We start from the raw sequence: 14,680 nt of genomic DNA, 5'->3' as shown, positions 1-14,680 counted from the left end.
GTAACTTGATCTATAGATGAATCCAGCAAAGTGCTGAAAGGGCAATAATCAAGGCGCTATTACTGTGGCGCATGACCGTTTGAGTTAATGCTCCCTAAAGAATGCACAATTTCTATGTCACTTTCCAGGAAAGAACATTTTTGCTGCTCCAATATTGCGCTTTGTAAGAAAAAAAAAAGAAAATGGAAAAATAGTACACATTTACAGATCCAAGTGCAGTTTCCCAACTCTGATGAGCAGCTAATAGTCAACCAGTCTATGATTTGATGTTTACTTGACAATACACATAATTGTCACCATATAATCACCTAATAATTGATCGTATTTCCTGTTAACTTTGTGACAGACATCATTTTTTTCCGGCTGTTTGTCACAACAGTCGTGTAACTATTACTTAGACTTTGAACGAACATGTTTACTATTCATAATGTACCTCTAACACATGCCTGACATTTGTTGTCGTTGTCACTGTTGGCAGGCAACAGCAGGCAGTGAGTTGCTGCGACCTTCCTGTGCTGAAACGGAGCACATCAAGAGCACACAAATAGATGGCTGGACTTGTCTCCATGTACCTTTCGTTTCAGTTTGGTATCAAAAATGATTTCAAACTATTTACAACTATTTCTATATACAAATTACCCTTTGAGAATGTTGACTGTCAGGCCCATTTGACTCCAAAAAAATCATTTTACGTATAAGACCTTCAAGGTTATGAACACGTAGTAAAAAAAGACCATCAACTGTGGTGATAATGTTATTTTTTTGCTACACAAAACTAAATTGAGTAGATTTTTATAAAGTATGCAAATATTGCAGACAAAAAAAAGTTATCAACATGATTCTCATAATTAACCTACAGTGCTATTCAAGCGCAAATGGAAAATAAATCTGAAGAGTGTGGTGATTCTGTTCACACTGTCCCATGTGTAAACCCGGGCTGTTGTGTGACTGTACAAGTGAAGACAGAGAAGCTGTGAAGTTGTGATGAAGCACGCTGTTTAATTAACCTCACTTAGGAACCTTCATCTGCAGAGCACCTGTGCGAGATTGAGAGATGTCTTTCAGTGTGTATATGTGTGTGTATGGCATGCGTGTGAGTACTGTTTTTTTTTTGCACTTCATCCAAGTCTGGCCCTCCATTGAACATTCTCTAGACATGTCCCTCTGTCCCAAACTTTACAATTACCGGGATGAGGAAATAAACAGTTTAGGCATAAATACTCCTATCATTTGTAATCTAGATTTCACATGTTCCCTGTATTCTTGCCAATCATGCCCCTGCTCTGGAGGATGCTCATTCTATCTTGTGTAAGGGTAATTCAGGGCTCTCTCTCACCCTGCTTACAATTCATTGTCTGTCCATTACAAAATCTGTGGTTTCCCAATATGTCAAAATAAGGAAGCGCATAAAAGACAAAAAAAGATGAATTTCATGATTTCCAATGATGACACAATAAAACTTGAAGACTCATCCCCATTTAGATGTTACTCATCCATTACTCACACCATCCAGTTTTCAGTTTTATCCAACCCCCTCCATGTTCAGGTGTCATACTGATATGTTCCAACTCAGATCCCCAACACTTTGTTACAATGCGAGGTAGGAAATGCAGCAATAAGCTGTGTGAGGTTGTAAAGATTAAGTTTTAATCTTAATCTCCTTAAAAGCACTTTAAAAAAAAGTGCTTTTAAGGATAACATTTGGCATTTCATTTGATTTACCTAAGGCGGTGTGTTATGTTATACTAGCTACCCTGTGAACTTGATATGGAACAGAAATATAAAAATCCTTCCTCGAGAGAATCAGGTGTAATATTTGTGCACAAATTATACCCCAAAGACAATATTCAGCGCTGATCAAAATACTTGTGGCGTTTTGACTGAGAGCTTCTGCATCCCCACTCTTGCCGCTATCTCTGCGGGCATAGCATGAGAGTTTGCCTTTATGCTATACTACATTCCATTTTTTTTTTTTTTTTTTACTGCGTTATCCTCGACAGGAGGGCCGCGGGGGGAGCTGTGCCAATTTCAGCTGACATAAGGCGATAGGCAGGGTACACCCTGGACAGTTCGCCAATCCATTGCATGGCCACATATAAAGACAAACAACCATTCAACCATTCACTCTCACTCTATATGGTCAATATAGAGTGGTGCTATGCTACATTTCTTTTTTAATTCTTTTTTTCATTGCAAATCCAATGCCAACATCTGTGAGCCTCTTCTGTTGCAGAGATACCAGCTATTTCACATTGGATTTATCATTGTTGTGCTTTTTTTTCCTCAGAATTATTTGATGGCTAGGCAAAATGCATATAGTTTTAGTGTGAGCTCTCCTAATAGTCATACCGATGCTGTGACAGAATTGAATACATGAATTGTAATCCTCACTTTAAAGCTGGGTGTGAATTACGTTTTGAATTTACTTAAATATGGGGGTTAGCGATGGGATACCCTATATGATTACAGGATTCCAAGGAGAGAAAGAAAACTGAAGAACATACAGAGGGAACTGAGGAAGCAGCTCTTCTTTAAAAAAATTGGGTCCAAAGAGGCAAAAGTAAGGGAGGAGATAAGGACAGATGTATGTGTTTGTAAGTCTGTGTCTTAAACATTTAAATAGACCAACCCTTTACTATACAGTAATACAGATATTGTTATTTGCTCCACCATAGATAAAGACGGCACAGGTAGTGATAATGGAGATACAGTATCAGCGAGCCAAGGGATGCTCGGCAGGTAGAGGATAAGGAAGATGAAGATATTCCAGGGAGAAATGATGACAATGATGAAAAGTTTCAGTGAGAGAGTGGATTGTGAAGATGTAGAGGAAAGAGCCCATGCAGACAATTCAAAGGACGGAGAATTTATATCAAGGAGGGAGATGATGAAAGTGGTGGGGAAAGAGCAGATGCAGAGGATTCAATGGAGAGAAATAATGACAGTGGTGATGATGAGATCAGAGAGAGAGAGCCGAAGAAGATACTGAGGAAACCGGTGGATTCAGATGAATCTGTGGGGAGAAGTGACGATGATGCTGGTCATGGAGATGATCAGAAAATCAAGGATGAGTCAAAGGAAGACAGGAAAACAACTGACAAGTATATTGCTCTTCTGTCATCATTAAAATATCCCACTGATCCAGCTCATGTTCAAAAGCACACTATAGACCATAAGGTATCCTCTATGACTTATCTTCTTTTGTTTATCGTTAGTTTCCAATTGATCGGTTATTATTCAAATTCAAAATTGGAATCAAAACATTAGATGCGTGATCATGACCTAAAGACCCATCTGTGAGAAAAAAGATTGAGAATTGAATGGAATTGTGACCTTAAAATTGAAAATCAAATCGAATTAAGAATTGTGAAATACACTGTATTAATTTATATGATATTCAAATATTTAATCTTGAAAAAACAGATTTTGATGGTGGACACCAAAAGCAGTGCTACAAATGAGTTCCACTTTATCCAATCACTTTACATCTTCCGCTCCTGTTAATTGACAATTGTTGCCTGACCTTTATCAGCAAACATGATGAATTTGTATATGTATTATATATATATATATATATATTTTCAGTTGAACTAAAAAGGTCAATTATTGTGTGTCTACGTACTAAATCTGTCTGTGTATGGAAAATTCATCTGCTAATTCAATCTCTAGATTTATGGCCCAGTTCTGCAGGTCCCCTGACCGGTACAGGACCAGGAGCCACAGCTGTAATCATAATAATTAAAGTCTTTCAGAGCTCCACTCAGCCAAGACAACAATTAAACTCCCTGCTTGGCTGTTTTCCAACTCTATTACTTTTGGCCTTCAGGAAGACATACTGCCAAGAGGATCCAAGGTATCAAGGATAGCCTCTTCACCTCGCAGGACAACACTTCTGAGTGGAGCACCAGTTTTGTCCTTACTTCGGCACAAAGACACCATAAGAAGGTGGTGGCAAAAGAACATTTTGAGGAAGACTGATGAGGCGTGTCCGAACATTTGAGCCACCAGTGTTTTTAAGGTTTCTAATTCAAATAAAACTATACATGACATTGTCTTGAGTAGTGTCAAGACATAATTCAATAGCTCATTTTACTAGTGTTTACAATCCAAGCAGAGGACCAATGTGTAACTTTCTGCATCCCATTAAGTCAGGAAGGGAAGAAACACGAAGTCCAAACGTCCAGTTGAAGGCAACGTTTGAGATTTACCTGCAAAGCAAGTTAGTTCTTTTCAACAAAAGCTTCAGACAAAGCGAGGGATAAGACCAGGTTAAATACTGATAAGGGATGGGCATTTCTAGCAAAAACGCTATTCAATATTTGTTGAATATTCTAAACTGCAGTGAATGAGAGCTAGTTAGAGTAATGCAGGGTTGACAGTGTGTTGAGCCAATGGGAGCAGCCAATGAGATGCATTCAAAGACCCTGGAAAATTGCATTATTTCTGCAGGAGTGTTGAGCTTGAAGGAGCAGCTGACACCTTTTGTTATAGACAGACCACACATTCGGAAGACATTGCAGTAGACAGATTTATATTTATAATTCATCCCTAATACTGTTCTGATGTTACCATGATGAATCGTTGCATGAGCCAGGAAAAGGGCTCCAAAGTAAATTAAAGCTAGTCCTTCTCCCGGGACTCTTTAATAATTTGATGCATACATTATGTCACATGTAGGCACAATAGCTGCCGGTGTTAGCTGTCACAATCACTTTTGTTTTGGTCTTTGTGGTAGCTAAGTGTCCTGGTGTTTTCTGTCCTATACTCAAACCTGTTGCAGCCACTTAGTTTTACTAACGCTATGTTGCAGTACCGCTTCCTTCTTGCCCTCGTAAGTACTGACGTGAAACAAATCACTTCCTGTGAGCAGCACAGGAATGTTGCCGGGCAAATCAGAACTATACTTGTCTATGAAATCATTTTACACCTGCTTGAATGGAGCTTAATTGCTTTTATGGGAGTGTCAAACGCAATTACAGGAGGGAACGACATTAAAAACTGTGTCCACGTCGAGGGCCAGGCGAGGTCAAGTAACATAAAATTCAAAACAAACCAAACTACTGTAATAAATAAAGAAGCAAAACTGAGATCAAATTTGAAATATGATGTGAATGAAAGATGTGTCATGGTAAGATATATTACTGAATGAAATGCATACTTTTTGGAAATGAATCTATTTACCCATGCAATTGCCTGGGCTACACATGGGATACACATCATTACTCACAACAGAACCTAAATGTTGAAGATGGGTAAACATTGTTGAAATGTATTGACATCAGCAGTGAAGTAATGCAATTTCCATGTGTCGCAACTGATTTCAGAGGAGCACAAACAGGCCTGTTGTCACATGTACTGTATCTTCAACAATAATTTGCTGTTCTCAATAATAATTATTGGATGTGTAAATAAAAAAAAAGAGGAGGCAAAATCCAGTACAAATGAGGGGGCTGAGCTCCGTGTTTTCAAAGTCCCCACTGAATTTATTTAATTCTTTTACAGGTGCGATAACTTGATGTGAAGTGTCTCACTGGAGGAACTACTTGAATACAATTGTATTGGGGACCACATGACACGAGTTTGACACTTTAAGGATTTTGCCCTTATAACTGTTGTCTTTGAGAGGTGTGTCTACCACAGCACAGTAGGTAAGAAGCCAAAGACAACTTTCGATCAAGCCTGTCAGACCTTGGTTTATGCGTGTCCCAGTTGTGCACAAGGGCTGACCTATTTTACAGTCGCACAGCTGTCAACAGCTCTGAACCTGTGATCTACCGTCTTGGTGCAATTATCACTTTAAGCTTGACTGATGTCACTGTAACGACTAAATGGTGGGTGAATAATGTGAACTCGAGCAGTGGAACTGAACAGCAGCATCATTGTTTCCCTGTCGTTTGCAAATGAATGTGTGCAATCTGAAGTGTGTGTGTGATTTTTATCATTCATGATCATGATCATACACTTAATGTATTATTCCCATAACTCTATTGCAGCTAAACTGAATTATGAATACGATTCAGTTCTGTGTCATTATGCGCTGCAGAAATCAATTTCTGAATGGCTGCCTTCATCTCCATCCATTCCTTTCTCAAGGACAGTAGGTTATACACAAGTGTCTGCCCTAGTTTCTTAGATACTGTGTGAGATGTGTATGCCTGTGCATGGGCCTGTGTGTGTATGTGAGCTGCCAAGATTCATTTTCAAATTTTCTGTGTTTATCCAGCAGATTCTCAGCAATCTGTTGACAAAGAGCCAGCCATGACAGCCAGGGCAAATGTGGCAGAGAGGCTGACAGAGCAGGCTAAACTGATGGCTGTCAGCCCTGAATAACTCTTACTGTCGGGGGGGAAAGATCTATACAGACATTTTTTTTCCCCTTCCGTTATCACACAACAAAATGTCAAATCTTAAGATAATCCAAAATATTATCCTGCATTTTGCTGCAGGTGCTGTGATTTCAGGCCCCTTGAACGTGTTCATGCAGTCATTCAGGCAGCGGGATTTTCAAGTGTGCTGAGTGTTTGTTGGGGTTGTGTTACAGGAGAGAAGTCTGGAGGTGATGAGGACATTGATTAGCTTCACAGAAGTGAATTACACAGGTGGTGTCAGAGATAGGCAGCATTTCTCGGCTCTGAGAGGAAGTGGGGGTTTTTCGTTTTTTTTCTGTCACCGACGTACTTGGAGGCATGGAGGGCACTGCAGTTGGGGGGCGAGGGGGATAAGCGACACCAGTGTTGATGAGGAGTCATGGGTGGAGAAGAAGGCCGGGGGGAGGGGGGGATTAATTGGGGTTCAAATTTCAAATTTCAAATTTATCACTGTTGTGTTTGAAGAAGATTACTTTCTCTTAAAGTGCCGAGGTGGAGCTTATCCTGCAGCAGAGGAGAAATTGTATTTTTTATGGAGATATATCACCGTCTGTCACAATAGAAGTTGACTGCAAACCAGGGGAGGATTTGTCTTGTGATGCCCTGAGAGGATTCACAGTGGCAGCTGTGGCAGCACACACAAAAAAACAGAGCGTGAAGTCTAAAGTTTTGCTAAAATAAATTTGCATTTAAGGTTAAGATATGAAAGCTGGCAAATGTGGATTTCTGCACCTGATATGAAAGGATCACCACACAAAAGGATATAGGGTATACTGTATGTCGGGTATACAGTATAAAGTATGGTTTTGGCTTCCTGACAAAATGGCATTGTTTTGATAATAAAAAATAAAGACGACTTGCATGTACACAGCATGTACAATTTCAATACTTTAAACAGTAATGATTTGGACCTGGATCAACAGATAGCATTAGTAGATACCCATATACACCAGTTTAAACCTTAAACTTACATTTGATGGGATTTTGTATTAGCTGAGTGAGAATCCCAAGGAAACACCAAAAGTGAAGAAAACTACTGGTGCAGAGAAAGGCTGTCAAGATCAGAAAGGCTAAACTACAAATGTATGTACTCTCTCAGGATTTTCCAGGAACTTCAGCTGGTTCTGTTTCTAGGAGCAGTAGTGCTTGTCTCAGCTGAAACCTGGACACCGTGTGTTTTACTCCATGAGTCACCAACAGCAGAGAGAAGCATTAATACCAGCATGTAAACGCCCTTTCTGTATTTATCTAGATGTCCCGTATACGAGACCTCTAAGAGAAGCCTCGCCACTTCATGTCCGTGCCGCAATGTCAAGTGGAAATGTATGTAAAAGAAGCACATAAAGGGTCACAAAAAGATGAAAATAAATGAGTCACACAGGAAGCTAAAGGCCATGAGACGACTGGCCTTTAGCTTAGCCTCGGGGCTGCAGTCTCAGGTGGAGTGCACGTAAAACCACCGCGCCATTAAAATGTTGCAATTAGCCAAATGTCAGGAGTCACATATCAGCCTCTCCAAGGCAAGGTTACTCATAATCATCATGAAAAGGTTGTTCACCACATGTTGGGACATTTTCATCACGTGATGCCGCTCATATATTGAGAATTTAATGACTCACTGTCCCTTCCTAAACTTATAAACAGTTTGCAGTCACACTGTACTCACATGTTGATGTTGATGCATTACCAGTGGCACTCTTTCTTTCAGTCGGTTTGGTGTAGGTGTGTCAGGTTGTCATGCACAATATTAAAAGAGAATACAACATAATGAATTCAGTTAGGTCTCCTGCCTGAACTAGAACTCATGTGCAAGTCATAATGTTGGTTGTTTTCGAAGAAAATAAACAACACAGTGAAGTTTTGCAAGCTCTCTTAACCCTAACCCCTTGTCATTTTTCCTTGTTTGTCCTGTTCTGACACGCGTCTTAAACTGCTCCCACACAACTGCTCCCATTTAAACACTGCACGCCAACATTAAGTGTATATCTTCAGTAAATATGTCAACTTTTTTTTTTCATATAAAACAAACTATGTGATCATTGGCATTTGAATTGGAATGATGTGACTGAAAGTTGGTTGGAAGTTGTCAATGAGTTGAACTCTTACACATGAATGTAATGCCTGAATAAACCTGATATAAATCAGATATTTAATACAGTAGGACAAACACAGGTTTTTAGCAGTGATATGATATAAAACATTCAACATACTTTTTGCTCCACTTGCAGGTACAGGATGAGGGTCAGCTGCATGCACAGCAGCACTGCTGCCCCTGAACAAGCTTACCCCAGGCATGAATTTCAAATTGGAAATGGAAAACTGACAGAAAGGGGTAGAGAGAAAGAGAGAGAGGGTGTGAGAGAGAGCGAAATCCTATTCTATAATTAAAGGGGAGTTTAATAATCCAAGAACTCACTTGAATATTATTTCACTTGACTTGTTCTTTACTAAATAATAATGAGGAAACAGTAACATTCATACTTTTTGTATTGTTTAAAATAATAACTGTCTCTAGTTGCCCAAAGCCAAACTAGTGTTGGATTAATAAAGTTGACTTGAAACTTCCATTCCTTTATCCCTGTTCAAATGTTATAGCTTTGCAATCATAACATTGTAAAATCAATGCTTACAATGTGAAGGCTTTGTATATGTTTATTTAAAATAGAAATCAAATAATTAGTGACTGAATGAACACAGTCCAGTGTTTGTTTGTTTTTTGTCATGATTGTTGTCGCTTACATTCCTCCAGTGGCGCGTGGCAATGTTCAAAGAAGTGCTGCAATTTGAGTCCACACTGTTCTCCTGAGGGCTGGAAAAAGAATTTCAGCAAGAAAAAGTGTTACTGTAAACTGATTTTTCATTGAACCAAGACCACAGCGACCCGTAATGTTATCCCTTCAAACCAAGACCAGTATATTGAGCTACACCTTGTAATTGGGCTCCGAGGACTCAACCATGGATTTATTTCTCTTTCCTCTACTTTTAATTGGTGAAAAAACACAAAGTCACACAACAAAATATTTAGGCTGCAATGCATCACACACACACATACACACCACCTGTATATGCAGCTTTAACTTTTGTTTTATAATGGAAGAGTGAAAGTGTCTATAGTACAAATATACAAACTATTAACTTCACTTTATTTGTATCTTTATGGTAAATATTTTAAGAGGAAGAAGAGTATGAGAGAAAAGAGGGAGAAAATGGCCAATAAATAAATAAAGTGGTTGTTGGATGAGGCAGAAAGGTTTTTAAAGGGAAGGAAAAGGTGGAGTATACTGGGCTCAAGGGAGACAGATTTTTTTTTTGTTTTCTTTTCCACTGGCCATATTTAAGATCCTTGAGATGAGATTGTCCACCATGGGATGACCTTAAACCTCTTCTCTCTTTGTTTGTCTCTAATACATGGCAGTAAAATGAACATATACATATTTATGACATGACATAATGTTCAAAACGTATCAATATTTCTATTGTGTCCGTGTAAAACTGTGAATATTCCATGAGTTTAAATTCTGTATCTAATTATATATAAATACCTCATGATATTCTTCATAGTAAGCGTCGAAAATTTGATATTTCTTAAATTTTAAATAAGATAAGTGTTTTTTTTCAAGTTTGTCACATCTTTGTTCTTCCCGGTCAAGAAGGGCCACTAGGCATCTTTGATAGTATCAGGGAGACAAGTAAGTTAACATACTTGACAATGAGGAGGTCATGTTAAACTTTACACCAGGTTCTTTGTGCACATATAAACAATATTAGCATGTTATCAGACGGAAATAAGACATGGCCTCCTCATAGTTGAGTATGTGAGCATGCTATCAATGGACACACTAACATGATGCTACGTAGGTGTTAAGGTGTCGTGTGTAAGAGCACCCAAAGAACACCTGTGGTAGTCAATTTTAAAGAAAGAAATCCAGAACCTACAGAAAATGACAAGAAAATTGAACCATCAATCAAACTTAAGGGAAAATCCATAGTGAAAACAGCACTAGTGTCTCTAAACATTATAGATGTGCATGTTTCTACTGCACAAAAACCCCAGTCATTCAGCAGTTAAACACTTCCGTTGGAGATGATAGCCTACACTTGCTTTATTTAATCTGAGGACACAAGTTACAGAAGGTACTCAGGAAACATCACATTCATCACACATACTAACAACAATATTCTCTGTTATTATCTTCTATTAGCTTAACTACTCGATAAACAACACAGCAAAATCATCGGGAGGCAGTTAAATATTTCCCCGACTGCTTAGAAGATCGAATAAAGATCACTCAGGTCTGTTGGGTTTGGTTTGAGGGTAGATTCTTCCACTGAAGCTTGAAGTCTGTCCATCCCAGGTTTGTTAGCCTTGCATGGATCTGAGGAGAAATGAAGAAATGTGCACGCTTGTTGTCACTAGTGAAACGTCTAATATGCAACACATGTGCACCACTAGTGGTGGAAGATAAGGAGAGTGTAGAGTGTGTATGTTGCATAGATGCCTGAACGATATTATCCAATATTGTGATCAACTATAATTTAAACAAAGAGCAGGATTTCTTTGGAAGGAAATCCAAAGTGTCGCCCTCAGGTGTTGGTGCTGGTGATAACTCATAAGGTGTGTGCGTCTTCATGGAGCTAGCAGATGCTTCCTCGTAACTAATAACTTTCGTCATTTGTTGTCATCATAAATAAAGGCTAACAATGTGTCAGCTTACTCTGACTGTGCCTGGCTGGGACATGTATTATTCTTCTGAGCTTTGTCAGGTAAGGGAAGAAAAAAAAATCTCCCTCTTGTCCTTTCTCTCCCCCCTTTCTGTCCTCCACCTCTCCGCTGTCCCCCATTTTCCTTTCACCCCAACCGGTCGAGGCAGATGACCGCACATCTCTGAGCCTGGTTCTGTCAGAGATTTCTTCCTGTTAAGAGGGAGTTTTTTCTCTCCACTGATGCCTAGTGCTTGCTCATTGTGTGAACTGTTGGGGTTCTCTGCTCTCTTTGATGTTGTCTATGTACAGTGCCTTGAGATTAATGTATGTTATGATTTGGCACTATACAAATAAAATTGAATTGAATTGAATTGAATTGAAACATGTGCATGTACATTCATGACGCAAGCCAGGAGACGGTTGCTGCGTCAACAGCAGCAGCAGCACCCGTCTCCTGGCTCCTGTCCTCCAGTACCGGGACAGCCGGGACATCACATACTGTTGTACATTTGCCCTTTGGTCAGCAGCTTTTGAGATTGAGATGCAGTCTGACGTGAGCTAGGCTAAAAAACAATGCGGGAAGTTACCTGCTGGAGAAACTGTTCAATAACAGCTGGATCTGTCATATTTGCATCAGTCATAATCTGCATCCCCACCGTGGTCCTCAATCTTGTTACTGAAAAGTACACAAAAACATGCACGTCGCTCATGAACTGAATCAAAAATAATGACTTATTTTTCTCATTGAACTATCACCTTGTTGACAAATGAAAGGCTGGAATACGGAACAGGATGTGTCCAGCCACTTATGATGAGGCCCTTCGACCCCACAGTGTCCGTTTAAGGGGAAGTTATTTGGTTCAGTGTCATCCCAGTTCTTGAAGGAACTGTGAGACCTGTCAGACCATGCCCATGGCACTCGGTACAGACCGATCCAAGATCTCTTCCCACCGATTTTTGATAAGACCATAGAGTTTTCTATAGAGTTCTCAATCATAGCAAGGTCTGTGTGGTGTTCTTTGCAGTATTCCTGAGCAGAATTCCATGATTTCACGGTCGGGAAGAACTTATAGACTTTATCACTTTGTTTTGTGACTGTAATGGACAGAGGTGAAGTCAGTGTCTTTATAATTTGTTATGTTTTCTGTGCAAAAGGGCAACAATTATTACAATTTATATGACAATTTCTGGAACACTTCTAATATGATGAAAATCTCGGTTTTTTATAAACAGAAAGTAAGTCATGGTCAGTCTCCAGTATAATCTATGGGAAGCAGTGTAAAATATGATGATGAATCAGCTTCTATGAACATGGAAAAGAATGAGGGTGAGGCAGAAATAAAAAGTGATCGTTTTTGTTGATAAACCCAAAATGTTGGAAAAAAAAGATTATAAGTACTTAAGAAAAGGCTTTATCTCACCATTAGATTGACCTTTTCTGATTAGAAACTGAATTTTGTGTTGTTTGGTAAACCACTCACTAAAACAACGGGGAACTAGATGTAGACTAGAAGTAGTGGTCTATAAACTTCAGTTTCTTATTTGAAGAGCCCGTCTACTGGTGAGACAATGCTAACGCAAAGTTAACTTTCAGTCTATGATACTTAATGTAAAGTACATTTCTCAAAATGAGCCTTTTGTTAAGTGGCTAAGATCCATTTTTTCCTTGTGTCTCCACTGGTAGGGGGTGCCATATGTAAAAATTCAATCACACTTTTCTTTTCTCACATTTAGCTCACTTCTACACATTTGTGGTAGAAATTAAATGTTAAATCTAAATCTAAATGTTAAATCTAAATCTAAATGTTAAATCTAAAGCTATATGTTAAATGTCAATCTAAATGCTAAATCTAAATCTAAAATGTTTAGAAAATATGGAAATAGCCCATGCCTTTCAGTGTTCACAGACCCGCCCACACCTCTGAATGTATCCCAGAATGCATTTTGCCTGAACAAAGCAGCACAGAATACAAATAAAAACCTGAAATAAATATTTGTATGTGTCCTGGAACGCAGTTTTAAGATCATTTGAGGCTTGAAATGAGTCATTATAGAATTCAAAAATGTGGTCTGTGTATTAAGATATGACATATTTATAGTTTGGCAGTAATGTGGTCGGAGGTGATCAGCTCCGCCTCTGTGGACACTCGGTGATTTAGCATTTAGCATTTAGATTTGGATTTACATTTAACATTTATCTTTAGATTTAACATTTAGATTTAGATTCACCATTTAATTTCTTCCTGAAATGTGAAGAAAGTGAGCTAAATGTGGTACATACGACACCACCATACACTGGCAGCCATGTTTCCACTGCGAGTGACCATTTATTTATAGAAGCACTTTCTCCTGAAAATAAACATAAACAGAGCTGATGTGACCTCAAATGTCTTCTTACCTGTGTAACAAACAAAACTGTATTTATTGGTGCAGTCAGTGTCTATCCAAGTCCCATCAGTATCCATGTTTACACAGGTTTCCTGTGCATTCCCAAAAGAGGGCTCTGAGCTAGCCCAAGCCTCAAAAGTAGTTTTGCCTGTTTCACCAGTCACTGACCATCTCCAGGAGTTGGACTTATTTCCAAGGTTTACCTTCCAGGATTTGGGGTCATCAATCAGTCCGATCCATGCATACTCATAGGAAAATGTAGGTTCTAGCATGCTTATATCGTCGTAGCTTTCAAAGGTTGCCAGGTCAGTGTAATGCTCTCTGCAGTAGTTCTGAGCCTGGAACCAGGTCATGGGCTGGTTTATGTAGTAGTACTTATGTGGGGGAAAATTAGAGCAAGAGCTGAGGCTCCATCCTGAGATTTGATGATAGAAGGTATCTTTAGTGTTTCATGATTTAATAGTTACACAAATAACTGAGTTCAAAACAACAATGTGTAAGGTCCAGTGTGTAAGAATGAGTGACATCTAATGGTAACACTGCAGAAATAGCAAAATGGAAGACTCCTCCCCTCACTGCTCCCTTTCCCCAAGTGCATCAGGCATCTACAGTGGCCTTTGCATACCAGAAAGGATGTTAATACTCTTTCACAACTCTCTGTGAATTATATGCATATCAAGCACGAGGCATAGAAACAAATAAATTATGAGGATGAGAGGTGACCTGAGCAGGCTACACACACACACAGACACACAGCTGCAGCAGCCAGAGAAAGCAGCTCAGAGTGAAACTGGGTAGTATATTCTATTTTCCCAATGAATCTTCCTGGATGTTACACACTGGACCTTTAAGTTTATAATCTCTTACCTTAAGCCAAGCAGCCCCTTTAATGTTTAAACAAATACAAAATATCATCAATGAAACGAGAAAATTCCTACTATGACTTTTCTGAGTGATTTTGAACAACATAATATACTATTACTTTTTTGTCAAAATTTGGACCACATACTATACTATGACTTTTTTGACGACATACTATACTATGACTTTTTTGACCGATTTTGGACGACATACTAAACTATGATGTTTTTGAGTGATTATTGATGACATACTATACTATGACGTTTTTTGACCAATTTTGGACGACATACTATACTATGACATTTTTGAGTGATTTTGGATGATATACTGTACTATGACAAATTTTGGACGACATACTA

Source organism: Solea senegalensis, linkage group LG13 (assembly GCF_019176455.1).
Source record: "Solea senegalensis isolate Sse05_10M linkage group LG13, IFAPA_SoseM_1, whole genome shotgun sequence".
In the NCBI taxonomy this organism is placed as follows: Eukaryota; Metazoa; Chordata; class Actinopteri; order Pleuronectiformes; family Soleidae; genus Solea; species Solea senegalensis.
This window is presented reverse-complemented; position numbering follows the sequence as displayed.